Source organism: Sorex fumeus, unplaced genomic scaffold (assembly GCF_029834395.1).
Source record: "Sorex fumeus unplaced genomic scaffold, SorFum_2.1 ptg000063l, whole genome shotgun sequence".
Lineage (NCBI taxonomy): Eukaryota > Metazoa > Chordata > Mammalia > Eulipotyphla > Soricidae > Sorex > Sorex fumeus.
In genome coordinates, this window is record NW_026606120.1 from 74,108,215 (window position 1) to 74,120,830 (window position 12,616).

Sequence of the window (12,616 nt, forward strand, 5' to 3'; positions counted from 1 at the left end):
CTTTGGGGTACGTTGGCAGTGCATGGGGGTCATTCTGGTAATGGGGAACTGTGCAGTGCCAGGGATTGAACCAGGTGCTTCTATAATCAAAGCAAGCTCTGTAGGGGCCAGAGCCATAGTACAGTAGTGGGGAAGGCATTTGCCTTGCACGTGGCTGACTCTGGTTCAATCCTTGGCATCCCATATGGTTCCCTGCGCACCGCCAGGAGTAATTCCTAAGTGCATAACCAGGAGGAATCCCTGAGCATCTCTGGGTATGACCCAAAAAGAAAAAATAAATAAATAAAGCATGCTCTGTAGCTCTTTGAGTTATTTCTTTGTCCTCTTTTGTGTGTGTGTTTTGGGCCACACTCCTTGGTGCTAGAATCTAACTCCTGGGTCTGTGTTCAGGGGGATCGTTCCCAGCGGGGCTCCGGGTACCTGATAGGTTGCCAGGAAACCCAGGTTGACCTGGTACAAGGTGAGTGTCCTGCCTGCTGTACTATATCTTTTTTTTAGAATTCCATGTGAAGCTGGTGGTATTGCATGCAGGGTTCCATGCTAGGGGGCATGTGGTGCCTGAATTTGGGGCTTTATACCTGCAAGGCATGTTTCTTACCCCTCAGCCCCCCAAATTCCCATTCTTATTTTTTTTTTTGGCTTTGTGTCACACCTAGCTGTGGTCAGGACGTCTGGTGATGCTCAGAGATCACTCCTGGCTGGTTCAGGGGACCTTATGATGTGCCAGGGATCAAATCCTGGTCGACCCTGTGCAAGATAAATGCCCTCCCCTCTACTAGTACTTCATCCTCCCCCTCCTCCAGTTCCCTTTTAATAAGATACACCAAAAAGAATCGAAAAATGAGAGAATTAAAAGAAAAAATTTTATTGACATGATACCAAAACAGCTGAGGGGAAGACCCCCAAAGAGTGAAATTGATGGCGACCGGAACGATAGCGCAGCAGGTAGAGTAATACTGACCTGGGTGTTATCCTCAGCATCCCATATGGTCCCCTGAGCACCGCCAGGAGTAATTCCTGAGCATTGCCGGGTGTAACCCAAAGAGCAAGAAAAAAAAAAAAGTGAGCTTTCAGGGCTGGAGGGATACAGGGAAGGCACTTGTACACGATTAACTTGGATGTAGCCCTCAGCGCCCCATATGGTTCCTGAGTCCTGCCAGGAGTGATCCCCCTGATTGCAGTCCTGTGGCCCACAAACAAACAAACAAACAAAAACTTGGAGGGTTTTGTTTACATTTGTCTGAGTACCAGCACTTAGCTCAGTGAATAGACAATGAGCAGTTGTTAATGGGCAGTAGGTGCCCTGGCACTTTGCTGCTTTTCTGTCCTCCCCGTGCCAGGCCTGCTCCCAGTCTTGGGGGCGTTTGGCTGGTGGTCTGATGTGGGTCCCTGTCTGCATGTGTCCTAGAGGGAAGGTGGCTTGGAGGGCCAGAGTTCAAGTTTTACCTTTGGGAATCCAGCTTCACTCCACGTCCCCTCACCTGGCTGGACCACACAAGCAGAGCCAGGAGCAGCATCTGCCTCCTCAAGCACTGAATCCGGAGTGGCCCCCAAACCAAACCGAAACAGCAAAGAGAGGGGCTGGAGCGATAGCACAGCGAGTATGGCTTTTTCCTTGCACTCAGCTGACTGGGTTCGATTCCCAGCATCCCAGCACGGCCAGGAGTAATTCCTGAGTGCATGAGCTGAGAGTAACCCCTGTGCATCACCAGCAAAAAGCAAAAAAAAAAAAAAAAAAAAAAAAAAACCACAGCAAAGAGATTAGCCCACTTTGGATGCCCATTTCAACTGTGGGACAGGAGACTTGGGAGTCTCGGGTCCACCTGGAAAGATAAGGTGCCCTTGGGCCTGAGCTGTAGTCCAGCGGGTAGGGCACCTGGCCGGCTTGGGTTCAATCCTGGGCATTGTCTACAGTCCCCTGAGCTCTGCCAGGAGTAATTTCTGAGTACAGGGCCAGAAGTTAAGTCCTGAGCATCTCTGGGTGTGGCCCCCCAAATCAAACAAAAGATAAGGAGGCGTTATCTAAGATGTTCTCTCTCAAGCACAAACTTCGCAGAGCTCCCTGGCCTCTGGCCTCCTGTGAGGTATGTCCTGCAGGGGGGAAAGGGGTGCCCTCTGGCTTCCCAACCCCCGCCCCAACGCACCAATGCACCGGCCACAGAAGCTAATTGGGTGCGAGGGGCCTGGGTAGAGGCCCTCTCTCTGAAGGCTGGCGGGAGAGCTGTGCAGAGAGCAGAGAGCGGCAACTCCTCTTTTAAAAAGCTCTAATTGAGTTCTGAATCAGCCTCCCGCCTTTGATCCCTCCTCTCTTTCCCACACTGCCTGAAAAAGCCAGATCAGCACTTTATAACAAGGGTGCGCCTGCACCCCACACCCCGCCCCCCCCCCACGCTGCCGCTGCCGCCGCCATCCAGCGCTCGTCTCCTTCAGTTAAGATAATGAAGATGCTGAGAGATAAAATGTGTATTTAATAAGGGTGGGGGGGGGGAGGGAGGCGGGAAGGGGCAGCCAGGGCCGTCCCCGGTTTGGGGCTGAGCCAAAAGACTCGGAGCTGAAAGCAAAGCCCGAGTAAGACTTGGCCCCGGGCGGTGGGGGTTTCTGGGCCTCCATCCAGCTGACTTCACTGCCTGCTGTTTGCCCTAAATTCCCCTACCTCCACCCCCTCACCCCCACGCTCCTTCCCTCCCTCTTCCCTCGCTCCCCAGTGGGAAAAGGGAGTCTGCCCGCCTTCCACTTTATTGCCGGCGGGGATCTCGCTCTTTGCGGCGGCGCCCCCCCACCCCCCCAGAGTCAGCTGCAAGGTCGGGCTGGGGCAGCCCCCTCTCGCCAGGCCTGTAGGAGCTGTGGGTTCGCCGTGGGGGGTGAGGAGCTGGAGCTAATGAAGACCAGCTGCTGTCTGCGTCCTGCCTGCAGCTCGCTGGAGGCCAGGCTGGCCTTGGGTGGTGGCTGGAGGCACCGGGGAGCGTGACCTCCTTCTCTGGGCACCCGGACATCCTGTGGCAGCAGCAGACGGAGGCTCGTGGGTCTCTCGAGAGCCGGCGTGGAGCCCGCCTGGGCCCCGGCGTCCCCACGTCTCCCCGGGGCTCCTCCCTAGCCCCCATCCCACTCGGCGGCCCTGCCGGCTCTCTCTCGCTGGAGTGGTCGCCCAGCTGAGATCTGAGGCTCGCCAAGCTCTTTTGTAAACACTCATTAACTGCCTGGGAAGACCCAGGAGCCCTGTTTAACAGCTGGGAGAGAACTGAGGCACATTAGGGTGAAAGGCTTGACCTGAACTCACCCCTGGACTCCACCCTGGGGCTCCATCCCTACAGCACAGCGCCGTCCCCCAGCGCTTCCTGCCGGCCAGAGGAACCCTCACAGCGCCCCCGCAGCTGCCCCATTGCCCCTTCTAAGGGGAGCCCCAGCTTCCCTCCAGCCTGGCCCCTCGCTTCCCTTGGCCCTTCACCCCACTGACACTCTCCCCTGCTCTGCTGCTGTGCAACTCTCCTTGTCAAATGCTCTCTCCTCCATCCTCTTCCGAAGACACCTCCCCCCACATACCAGCAGGGCCCTGTCCCCCAAAACCTGGCCTCTCCCTCTAGAACCCCCCCCACGAGAGGGGGTGTGGTGTGCCCCTAAGCTGGGGGCTGTGACCTTGAAGTTGATCTCACAGTCCCGAGGGTCTTTTGCCCCCCTCGCTTGAGCCTGGGGAAATGTCCTTTCTGGAGTTCATTTTTCTGGGGGTGTCGGGATTCCGTGAAGGGCCCTCCATGACCCGAGGGTCTGGTCCGCAGCCTGTTGCTCCAAGTGCCTTGGCAGCAGGCCCAGTCCTGCCAGCTACACCCCTCCGTCAGCAGACTGCCCTATCTCATCTCCTCTCCCTGCTGTTGGAAAGGGATTGATCCCCACCCCGGGGTGACCTAGTATTGGGGAACACTGGCCGGTGGGCGGGGAGGGGCCGGCTGCTCTCTGGGGGAGGGGAGGTGGAGGGGACACCCCTTTTTCAAATCCTCCCCTGCTGGAGAGATAGGACAGAGGAGGGAGGGGGAGGGGTGGGGAGGGCCTTTGCCTTGCTTGTTGCTGACCCAGGTTGGATCCCCAGAATTCCGTATGGCCCCCCCAGAACGGCTAGGAGTAATTCCTGAACCCAGAGCTAGGAGTAACCCCTGAGCATTGCAGGATGGGCCCCCCCCAAAAATAAAAATGAAATCCTTCCTCGCTAGTGTCTAGGCAGGAGTGTCCAGAGGGCGACCCCAGACCCCCACTCAGGCCTGGGCACCGCACCCCCTCCCCGCAGCTTCTGGTTGTTCGCTGCAGGGGGCAAGATGAGATGTCTGCTTGGCCCTGTCCCACACCCTGCCGCCTCCGCTGAGCTCCCCCAGGTGCTGTGCCAGTCCCCCGCGCGTGACTCAGACCCCCGTCGTCTTTCTCCCTGTCCGCCCTGGCTCGCCAGTGGCCTTAGCCCTGCCCCGCTGACCCAGTCCCAGGGCTGGCGGAGGGCGGGGAGAGCCGGGCCGGGAGAGAGGGCTTTAGGACCCAACGGGAGCCCTGCCTCTTGCAGCAGCCTAACCCAGAAGCAGGGGGGAATCCTGAATCGAGCTGAGAGGGCTTCCCCGGTTCTCCTGGGAACCCCATCGCCCCCTGCCAGCCGCAGCCTGAGCAGGTAGGACCACGCACACCCCTGCCCCACTCCCTCCGGGCCGCCTCGCGCCCAGCCTCTCTGCGGGTGCTCTGGCCGGCTCCCTGCTGCCCGCGCAGGCTTCCCCATCCCTCCTCCCCCACCCTCGCGGTGGTCCTGGGAGGGGGAGCCCGAACCTGGGAGCCGGGGTGTCTGCGAGCCCAGCACCCCTGCACCTTTCAGCCCCGGCTCCGCACTTGGCCCCAGGGGGGTTTCCCCTTCCTTTTGGACTAGAACGTGGGGGGCAGGTCTGCCCAGGCCCCACGCCCTTGCACCCTCCTTTGCAGTGGTGCTTCCTGATGCCCCTTCCCCCACCTCACTCGCCAGGAGAATTGGCAGGGCTGTGGGGTGGGGGGAGCAGGGGAGGATCCCTGGCTCCCAGGGTGGGGTGCTTGGGGGGTGTTTTCCTCTCCCACTCCTTCTCTGCCTCCTTGTGGCCCCAAGAGCTCAGGATTTCCGCCTGGGGGTGGGGTGGGGGCTTCTCACCTTGTAGGGTGCTGATGGCCCTGTCAGACTGGGCCCCCCCCCCCAGCTGGCCAGATGCTGGACACCAGTGGAGCTGTTCTACTGATGACCTTTTCTCCAGGGAAAGTTTTTTTTCAATTTGGAGCCCCCTCCCTGCCAACACCTGACCCCCCTCGTCACCTATTGTAAAGTGTCCCCAGGACCTGAGTGTGTGTGTGTGTGTGTGTGTGTGTGTGTGTGTGTGTGTGTGTGTTCAGACCATGTGGCTGTGACAGCTGTGAGCTCTGCCTGGAGGTGGCTGTGTGCATCTAGGGGCCGGATCCCAGAGTGTGACTGACCGACTGGGAGCCAGAACAGGCCCAGCCCAGATGGCTGAGGGCAGGGGGTGGACCAGAGTGGGGTGGCCGCCCCGTCCTGCCCGCCAGCTCCCTGGGCTCCTGGTGTTACCCAGAGCCTCTGCCTTCTTGCCGGCTCTCTGGGAGAGGCCGGATGGTGCCAGCTATTTGCAATGGCTTCCTTTTCCCATGCAGTGCAGGGTTGGGGGGGGAGACCCCCCCCAGATCTGGAGATCTGGGGCACCTACTTGCTCGGGTGGGCTAGTGGAGGGATGGCACCTCAGGGCAGCCTGTGCCTCGCCTCTGGCTGGTAGTTGGGAGGGGAGTGGAGCAGCGAGCTTCAGGCTTTGGGGGAGCCCTTCTTGTTCTGTAATGAGGGGGTGGCAGGCTTGTCCCCATCTGGTAGCTGTAAGGGAGGGGTGCACTCGTAGCTCCGGAATCCCCTGGGTAATAAAGTGATGTTAGATTCAGTTCTATCCTCAGCCTGGGGCTGAAAGTTGAGGTTCTGAGACTCGCTGGGCCCCTTAATTGTGCAGCTTTCCTGAGCCTCAGTTTCTCTTTAGGTAAAAATGGCCCTAGGAGGCTGATGAAGAACTGCCCAACCTCTCCCCCTATGCCTCGTACCCTGGTCAGTCTCTGCACTGTTTCTGTCCCCCTGGGGGGTGGGGGGGTGAGACGCTAGGCAGGGCTGCCAGGCAGGGCTGCTGCTGTGGGGGGCTCAGAACCCCCCTCCTGGGGGTTCCTGGCTGTCCCCAGAGAGCAGGTCGGGAGGGACGTGATCTCCGTCACCTCTGGCTGTCTCCTTGGGTCTCCCCGCCTTCTCCCAGCACCCGTTCTGTCTGCACCTTCCTCCGGCCCCTCCTGCTCCACGTCCTTGTCCCTGCGTCTCCCCAACCCGTGGCCTCCTTGTCCGGCTCACTGGGCAGGCGCCCTAATCGGACTCGACAGCGGAACTATGTGGGGCGGCTGGGAGCAGGCGGGCAGGCAGCGGACGGTGAGGGCGGCCCCTGGCACTGCCCAGGCCCCCCAGGTACTGCGGGCTGCTCTCTCCCCACTTGCCCGGCTGCTGGCAGGGGCTGTGTGGGCAGCAGCTCACCTCTGGGGTCACCCAGGACCTCCCTGACGCTCAGTCGCTCTCCCCTCTCCCGTGTGTGGTGTGGCGGGGAGGACCCCCTTCCCGTGCCCCCCTCCCAGCTCTCCCCCTCCCTGGCTTGCCTCTCTCAGGAGAGCCGCCCCTTCCCTTCCCTTCTGTGCCGGGTCCCAGCTGGGCGCTGCGGGAGGCAGGGCTGTCCCTCAGGCCCTCTGCTCTGTGAGGTGGAGGTGGAGGCACTTCCCTTGCTCTGGGCCCGGGGCCAGCAGGCCTGGGCTTCCCGCCTGCCCCTGGCGCACGCTTCCCTGCAGGCCCCAGAGAGTCGCTAAGCTGGTTTCCTTCCTCCTTCTCCCAGGGCTGGGAGGTGTCTGGAATCCCAGGTGGGCTTAGGGTGGGAGCCCCTGAGCCCCTAAACCCCAGCCTCCCCCAGCCTCCTCCCTCCCCACCCCCCCAGCCTCTGACTGAGCTTGGGGGCACCCGTGCCCGTGTGTGTATGCTCGCTGCCAGCCCCCCCCCATCTTTCCAGGAGAGTAGCCACGAGCTTCCGTTCTTTTCAGCATTTCCCCCCTGGTACCTGGGGGTGGCTCTTGAATGTCCCCCCTTCCCCATGCTTGCACCCCCACCTTCTGAGGGGGAAGCAGTGGATGAGCGGCTGGGGCACTAGTTTGTCTTTGCTCCAGCTGGGCCAGGATGAAGGAAACTGGCACCAACTTCCCCAGCGCCAATTCCCTCTGCCCTCAAAAGACCAGTCAGTGGAGCCAGCCCTGCCCTCGCGGCGGCCACGATGTGGTTGGCACTGATTTGTCAGAAATTGGGAAGGTTTCCCTGCAGACCGCTCGCCTCCTCTCCTGGGGCCACGGACAGCTCTGGGACTTGTGGGCAGGCCTCCCCCGCCTCCCCTCGGGGAAGGGGTGTGGGATACCCCTGAGATGGCCAACTTGGCAGCAGCCCCGGGCTGGAGTGCTGGACAGGGCTCTGAGCCGGGAGTTTGTGGGGGAGAGTAGGACGGGGCCTCCCTGCCCCCCTCATTTCCTGCACTTCGGGCAGCTGTGGGCGAGAAAGGCTGCAGGGATATTTTTAGTCGGTCTGTCCCCTGGCAGGAGGGACGTGCAGAAGAGCACGGGCAGGCGGCGGGGGGCTGGCCAAGGTGAAGGGGAGTGGGCGAGGGCGGGCGGCTGGTGGCACCCTCTGAGCTGTCTAGGCGTAGAACCGGAAGGCGCTCCAGAGGCCAGGCAGACAGCCCTGCCCCCGTCACAGAGAGAGAAACTGAGGCTCAGAGGGAGGATTTGCCCAGGGATACTCCATCAGTTCTCAGCTGCAAGGGGACAGGACCCTAGGCCTTGAGGGCCATTTTGTCCTCTCCCTACCCCTCGCCACCTGCCCTATACCCCCCAGCAGCAAGAGGACCCAGGCCAGTGTACAGGGTCCCCCAAACCCTCAGCTGGTTTGTTTGCAGGTCTCCACTGCGGGGCTGGAGCTGGGGTTTGCTCAGGGGCCTGTAGCCGTTGACCTCACAGACTGGGGCGCCTGGCTCGGCCATGACGTAGGAAGGGGCATCGCACTAAGTCCACCTTAGAGACCCTGAGTGCCAGGGATAAGTAGGGACAGGCCAGATGAGACTTTCAGACCTTTCATGAGTTCCTGGGCCATGGCACATGCCATCCATACACACAGAAACATACACACCTACATGCAAATACATAAACACATACACACATACACAGGCACACTGATACACATAATCATATAAATACATGCACACTTTTACATATACACACATGTGCAGAACCTACACACAGAATACACATACATATCACACACACACAGAGTCATGGGGCATTGGCTCGGAGGGAGGGCGTGGAGCGAGCACCCCAGGAGGGATCAGATGGTCAGATGTCAGGGTGCAAGTTCAGGGGAGGTTTGGAGTCTCACCTCTGCCCCTGGGTCATTGTGCACCTGCTGGAGGCGCTTTCCACAGACTGCTGTGATGTGAAGGGCGCCCCCTGGAGTTGTTGAGGGCCTATTGGCCAAGGCGTCTGTCTCCCACCCTTCTGCTTCCAGGCCATCTCACATCCAGCTCTGAAGAGGGGTCCAGAGGGACCTTCCTGACACTCTATCACAGCCACCCCACCTTCTACCACTCACCAGCGTCAGTGTTGCTTGCGGCTGTCCCCGCCCCCGCCTTCCTCTCAGGGGGCCACTGATTGTGGCTCAGAGCCCCTCCCCCACTTCTCCTCCGTGTCTGGGGCGCTGGGGCGTGGGTTTCTAGCGCACCCACCTCCATCAGGCCCAGAGCAGAGGCAGCGGCAGCGGCAGCAGCAGCGTGTGAGAAATCAATAGTGCAAATGGATGGAGGTGATTCAGCCTGCAGACCCCCTCTGGGGCCCCAAGCAGTTCTTGGGGTCTGGTGGGGGCGGGGTGGGTGTCCCCCAGTCCCCTCTGGCACTGCCTGTGCAGGGATGTCTGCCCCGCTCGTCCCTGTCTCGCGCCTGCTCCTCTCGCTCGCTCTCGTCTCCTGGACTGTTCCAAGTATGACAAATACTCTAGACCGTTTCTCTTCGCGCCGGGCGGAGTGGGGCTGTGGAGGGGCCCAGGGAGCAGCGGGCTGCCAGCCAGCTGAGGGAGGGGAGCAGGTGGGTGAGCGAGGGAGCCGGTGCCCAGGGAGGGCGAGCTGGGGAAGGGATTGGGTGACAGCCCACCCCATCCGCCTCTGGTAACTCAATCCCTGCACCCCACCCGCCCAGGCCCCCCCCACTCCACAGCTTCAGCAGCTGCTGGTGTGTGTGAGTGCATGTTGGGGGGGCGGGGTGCTGCGGCGAGAGGGGCTGTGGGGGCAGGATGAGCTGCTGCCAGGACATGTTAAAGGAGACTCAGCCTGGGTACGACTTGGGTGGCAGGAGGAGGTGGAGCTTGGGGGCGAGTGGGTGGTGAGTGATGGACAGGGGGCCGGCTGAGGGGGCAGGGCACCCCAGAGGTCTCACTAAACTTGTCAGCACTGGAGTGGGGCCTGGCCTGGTGGGGTGAGGATGGGCACCACCGGGCCTGCCCTGAGGGTGTCTGTGCTTCCTCAGGGGGGCACTCGGAGCCAGGGAGGGCACCGCCTGCCCGTGTCCCCAATCCCAGGCTGTGCCTGCTGGGCACCACCGTCTCGGTGACTAAGTCACTTCTGTCCTGGGGCTGGCAAGGCGCCAGACTCAGCTCTTCTTGGTAGGTGAGTCACTGGCCTGGCATCTCCCCCGGATGCAGCTGAGTCACCCAGCCATGCCTGCTGGGCAGGTGGGCACCAGGCTTGGGGTGGGGTTGGGGCTTATGTGCGTAGCCCCCAGTGTCTTCTCTGATTTCTCTGGGGGGGGGCGGGGGCGGGTCCCGCCCCCAGGCCTGCAGAACTGCTGGTGGGTGCCCGACAGCGTCTGCCACTGTGGGCCCCAGAGAGGCAGAGGTGGGGAAGTGTTTGCTGTGGAGTAAATGGTGGGGAGAAGGGGTTGAGGAAGGAAGAGCAGGTTTGAACCTCAGCTCTGCCACTGGCAAACTGTGGCCGCTGGGGCCACGCCATTTCCTTTTGGAACCTCAGTTTCCACATCTGTAGAGTGGAGGCAGGCCCTGCCAGGGGACTCTGCAGGGTGGGGGTGGGGAGGCTGGGGGGGACAGGAGGGGGCAGGAGGGGCTGTTCCCAAACACACCCTCTTTCTTCCCAGCTGCATCAGGGTGGGGGGCACCTGCTTTAGACTGGACCCTGGACAGGTCTTCAGGAGTTGCCCCCCCACCCCCCGCTTGCATTCGTTGCTTTGCTGGCAGAGTAGGCCCAAGGGGGGTGTCGGAGCTGCTCTGCGTGGCCTCTGCTGGGGGTGGGTGGCAGTCTCTGGGCCTGCAAGGGCTCCCTCAGCTTTCCTGGGGTTTAGAGACAGAGCCCCTGGCTTGGCAAGCCCAGAGCATCCTCCTTGGCCCACGTTCCCACATCCAGCAGTGTGCCCACAGATCCTCTTTCTGGGGGAGCGACCCCTGGCCCTGTGGTTTCCCCTTCCCCTGCTGCACTGTCCTGAGAACCTTGGTGACTGCTGGCGTGGGCTCAGCAAGTGTGAGCTCAGCGGCTGCAGATGGAGCCTCCTCACCCCCCCACCCCCTCCCTGCAATCTCAGGCCTCCTAGAGTCAAGGAGGGGAGCCCAAGACCGGGACAGGCCGCCTGGCAGGGAAGTTTGAACACCTGGGGGCCAGACCCGAGTGAGTGAGACCCCCTGTGTGGAGGGGCCCTGGCCTGCATTTCCTTCAGTATCCCGGGGCCTGTCGCTCTGTTTGCTGCTCATCCATCCACGTGTGTGCACAAAAGGCTGTCCTGTCCTTGTGCTCACAGGCATATGTGTACACGTGCGCGTGTCCATACCTGGACCCCTGGGTCTGCCTTTGCAGACCTGAGTCTCTATGTGCAGGAGCTTCTGTCCCTGACCTCAGGTGCATGTGCAAGCCACCCTTCTGGGGTGTGAGATGCCAGGGCTCATGCACACTTGCAGTTTGCAGTTTCTTCCCTGGCAGCTGCGAGAGCCTTCATCCTCCTTTAATCCTATCTTGCCCCAGCTGGAAGACAGGTAGATTCTGGGCCCTGGGGGCGGGGGAGTTGTAGGGGTTGGCTGACGCTGAGTGCCCTACCTAGGTTGGTCTCTCCGGGGGTGGCGCCCCCTGCTGCTGGCCGAGCTCAGGCTGGAAGGCCTTGGTGGTGGTGGTGGAGGGGTTGGGGGTGGGGTGGGCTGGGGGGAAAGGGTTAAGCGTCAGCGTCCACATCTGGGAGCCATTGGCGCATTCCTGCCCGCTGAGCGCATGTTTGCGGATGGATCTGGACGGGACAGGGCGGGAGGTTCGCACCGGCGGACGGAAATCCAGACGGGAGCGGGAGACAGCCCAGCCCAGCGGGCGGGCAGCGGCCCGGGGAAGCGCGGCCCGGGGGGCCCAGCCCGCGGGTGCCGCCTCGCCGGGGCTGCAGAGACACGAGCGCAGGCAGATCGCAGTCCTCCACCCCGCTGGGCCACCAGCTGTGCGAGTGGGGACACAAACCCGCTTCTTTCTGCGCGCGGCCTCGGGGTCCCGGGTGGACGGGGTGGGGGAGCGTCGCGCCCTGGGAGTGGGGGCCGGGGGCTGAGACCCGCACCGGCGGCTCGGGCCACCGGGGAAGCCAAAACACGAGGGTGACGACTTGGAAAGGGCACACTTCCCCTTCCAGGGGGAAGTCCTCCGAGGGCACTTGTGGCCACTTCTCTGCCCCGGAATGTGTGTGTGTGTCCCTAGTGATTCCGCTTCCCGGCTCGCCGCCCCTCCCCACTAGTAAACTGCTAGAGGTGAGGACAGACGGGGTCCCCGAGGGACCGGCCGGCTGGGAAGGAGGGAGGGGACCGCCGTGGCTGTGTTTGGGAACAGGCTCTCTGCAGCCCGAGGGGCGACTCGGGCCCCGCTGGAACAAGGAAACTCAAGCTTTCCCGGCTGGGGCCAGGACCGAGAGATCAGAGAGGCTGGGGTCTGGGAGCCCTCTAGCAGGAGGGGTGCTCCTGGGCGCCCCCTACGTGGCTCTTAGAAGGTTCGGGAACGGTTGCTCGGTTGGGCTGGGTCGGAATTCCTCGGACCCACTGGAGCTGGAGAGGGTCTGGGGGTTAGGAGAGGGGCCCGAGCTCTTGCATTTTTTGGGTTGTTGTTGTTGCTAGCAGATGAGGAAATTAAGATTCAGAGAAAGGAAGCGACTTGTTCAAGGTCACAGAGCACTCGGTTCCAAAGGTCTCCGGCGGCCGAGGGTTATAATTATGGGAGTCTGGGGCTTGACAGCTAGGGCCGGGGACTCGGTGCTCGCGGCCAGATCACAGCTGCTGCCGCAGCTGCCTCCCTCTCGCGCTGTAGGTGTGCGGGGGGTGAGGGCCCGCCGGTCTGTGTGTGCGGGCGTGCGCGTGCGTGTGTGTGCATGTGTGTGTGTGCGCGCGTGCGTGCGTGCGCGTGTGGACGCGTGCGTGCGCGCGTGTGTGAGTGTGTGTGTGTGTGTGTCTGTGTGTGCGAGATACGTGCCCCTGTGAGTGGGGGGGCGTGGTTGGGGGGAA

At 61.8% G+C, this 12,616-nt stretch overlaps 1 protein-coding gene across 1 annotated transcript in view; it reads left to right on the forward strand.

The window, feature by feature from the left end:
- Positions 1-4,520: 4,520 nt before the first annotated feature.
- RARA (retinoic acid receptor alpha) overlaps positions 4,521-12,616 on the forward strand; it is a 40,744-nt gene continuing 32,648 nt past the window's right edge. Inside the window, exon 1 of the mRNA XM_056127721.1 lies at positions 4,521-4,642. The gene's annotated coding sequence lies outside the window, so the exon portion shown is untranslated. The remainder of the gene's footprint in view (positions 4,643-12,616) is intronic.